Genomic DNA, 3,644 nt, shown 5'->3' with positions numbered 1-3,644 from the left:
CATAAAAAGAGATTGGCACATTTAGTTTTTCAAAAAAACTGCATGCACAATTTTTTTTTTTGATCTGCTTCTGTGTTTAATTTGTTTGGGGTTAAACATATCAAAGATGGGTTTCACGACTTGGCAACATTTTTTTAATATATTTTTAATGTGGTTTTGGTTTCTTTTATTTGACTTTATCATGGTTTGTACTTGTAAATCCACTTAATTCTTGAGCGTGTTTATTTTTCTGCGGTGTGGATTGGAAACCTCTAGGATTTTCATCCCATGATTTACTTGTAGGGTTACATCAAGCTTTTGTTCTATGGGATGAAAGCTAAATGTTACAGTATTTTTATCCCATGGAATACAAGTGAAACAGTTATGAAACAGTATTTTATAAGGCTTAGTTTAACAAGGAGGGTGTCCCACCATTTTGAGTGTTAGGACAGGGCATCATGCAGTGTTGGGCAACGGGCCGTGCCGGGCCGTGCCGGGCCGGCCCGGCCCAGGCCCACCGGGCCAAAGGACTAAACGGGCCGTGCCAGGCACGGCCCGCTTATGAAGCGGGCCGTGCCTGGCACGGCCCGTCCAGCACGGAACGCCAGCCCGGCCCGGCCCCAGGCCCGTCTATTGGCGGGCCGGGCCGGGCACGGCACGCCCAGGCTTCAAACGGGCTGTGCCTGGCACGGCCCGCAACGGCTCCAGACGGGCCGTGCCGGCACGGCCCGTCTGGAGAGGGGGGAGGAAAATAGCCGTTTCCAACGGCTATTTTCGGGAAAAAGTCCATTTTACCCCTCCCAACAGTCCAATAACGGCTGAATTGAGGGGTATTTTGGGAAAAAAAATTTTTGGGCTTCTATAAATAGCCCATTCCTCCCTCATTCTCACCACACCAAACCTCTCATTCTCTCCTTCTCTACTGCTATTATTTCTCTCTTCTAAAGTGCTCTTCTAGCAATTTAATTTTTAGTTTGTTCAAGTGCTACACAAGAGGAGGTTCCTGTTGAGAAGAGAAGGTCGCTTCTGTTGAGAGCACAAGAGGAAGCTCGGAATCTCGGCTCTGCCTCTGCCCTCCGACCCTCTACTCAATTCCTCCTTGCGGTTAGTTTTTATTTTTTGAATTAATCATAGATATGTCATCTTTTGAGGAAAGTCAGTTTGGCATTCCTGTTTCTGAGGGAGAAGAAACTAATCCCCAACCCCATGTTCCTAGTTCCTCTAGAACTGGTGAACCGAGTGAAGATCAAACCTCTTCTCGTAAGAGGACTAGTGTTGTATGGAATGAATTTGATAGAGTTATGGTTGATGGAGTCTGGAAAGCTAGATGTAAAAAATGTGCCAAACTTTATAGTTGTAGTAGTAGTGGGGGAACAGGGCATTTAAAAAGACATCAAGAGAGTCATAGGATGCATGATTCTCATGCTCAAACTCAAAGTACCCTTAATATACAAGGGGGATTACTTGTAGGTAATTTTGCATATAATCATGAAAATCAAAGAAAAGCACTTGTAAAATGGATAGTTAAGGATGAATTACCTTTTAGTTTATGTGAATCTTTTAATTTTGAAGAATATGTTCAATTAAACCTACAACCTGCTTACAAAAGAACTAGTAGGCGTACATTTAGAAGAGTAGCTATGACCAACTTTTTAGCAATGAAACAAAATTTAATTGAAACACTTTCTACTTTAAATGTAAAAATTTCATTAACTTCTGATATTTGGTCAGCATCTGTAGGTAGTAATTGTTTTATTGCCATTACTGCTCATTATATTGATAATGATTGGCAATTAAATAAACGTATTCTTGCTTTTCGTGCTTTTGATTTTCCACATTCTGGGCAACAAATTTCAAATATTATTTATCAAACTGCATGTTCATATAATATTAATGATAAAATTATGTCTATTACTTTTGATAATGCATCTAATAATAATTCTGCTGTTGCATTATTAAAAGACTCATTGCATCCCATATTAGATGGAAATTTACTGCATATTAGATGTGCATGTCATATCTTAAATCTTTCTGTTCAAGCTGGCATGGGCATGATTCAAGATGTGATTTCAAAAATTAGAAATGCAGTTTCTTTTATTCATGCTTCAAGATCAAGACTTCAAGAATTTAAGGAATTATGCATAAATCATGGTAAACATTTTAAAAAATTTAAACTTGATGTAATTACTCGTTGGAACTCCACATATAGCATGATACATGATGCATACCCATATAAAAACTTATTAAGTGCATATATTAATGATCGTGGATTAGGCTTTATATTGTCTGAAACTGATTGGAATAAAGGAAAAATTTTGGAAAATTTTTTGCTTAGTTTTTTATAATGCTACCAATGTTCTTTCTGGTATTTATTACCCTACTTCATGTTCATTTTTACAACAAGCATATATAATTAGTCAAAAATTTGCAGAACATAGATATGATGATGTTTTAATGCCTATTATTGACCTAATGGAATCTAAATGGAATGAGTATTGGGACAAGATATGTCCTATGCATAACTTAGCTGCTGTATTTGATCCTAGAGTTAAATTAAATGGCGTGCTAATTTTACTTGATGCATATTCTGAAAATATGAATCAAGATTCTGAATCTGCTAAAGATGAGGTAAAACAACTTCTTTATGATATTTATGCTATATATGATGAAAAAATTCGTGGATCTAGAACACAAATACAAACCTCTATTTCTTCTTCTAGTAGTTCTCGTTCGTCATCTATTTTTTCATTCATTGCACAGAGAAGACACACACATGCTTCAAGTTCCTCTTCATCTTCTTCATCTTTAAGTAGTGAACTAGAATTTTATTTACGAAATGATCTTCAGTCTGCATATGATGAAAATCAAATAGAGAATCTAGATGTATTATCTTGGTGGAAGAGTGTTAGAAATCAATATCCTGTTATGTCTGCAATTGCACGCGATATTTTAGCTGTGCCGATGTCCACGGTAGCATCGGAATCCGCTTTTAGTGCAGGTCGGCGTGTTCTTGACGAAAAGAGAAGTAGGATGACGGGCGAAACGGTGGAGATGCTTCTCTGCTTCAAGGATTGGTTGGATGCTGAGGCAAGACTTCAAGATAAAGGTGGACATAATACAACATCCTCTGATGATGATGATACAAACACTACTGAAGACTGAAGACTGAAGACTGAAGACTGAAGAGTGAATACTGATTCACTGAATCACTGATGATTAGTAAGATTTCTTAATTTTTTATAATTGTACATTTTTATTGTATTCTGGAGGTCAGACCAAGGTCCAAACCTCGGCCCTTTCTTAGTTTCTTATTGTATTCTAGAGGTCAGACCAAGGTCCAAACCTCCCTTCATGTACCATTTTGATTTAAATTAATAAACTGGTAGGGGTCTATGCCAAACCCCCCACCATTAAGGTGGCTTTATATTCATAAATCCTTAGTTTTCAATATTTATTAATTTTTTTAGAAAATTTATGAAGCATTAATTTTTATCGGGCCGGGCCGGGCCCAGGCCCGGACCGTGCCAGGCCCGCGGGCCAGCCCGGCCCAGGCCCTTATGGGCCGTGCCGGGCTGGCCCGCGGGCCATGCCGTGCTTGGCCCGCGGGCCTAGAACGGGCTGTGCCGGCCCAGGCCCGAAGCGGGCCGTGCCGGGCTCGGCCCGCG

This window comes from Phoenix dactylifera, chromosome 2 (genome assembly GCF_051530095.1).
Source record: "Phoenix dactylifera cultivar Ajwa chromosome 2, Ajwa_hap1_PhDact_Kaust_v1.1, whole genome shotgun sequence".
Taxonomy (NCBI): Eukaryota; Viridiplantae; Streptophyta; class Magnoliopsida; order Arecales; family Arecaceae; genus Phoenix; species Phoenix dactylifera.
This window is presented reverse-complemented; position numbering follows the sequence as displayed.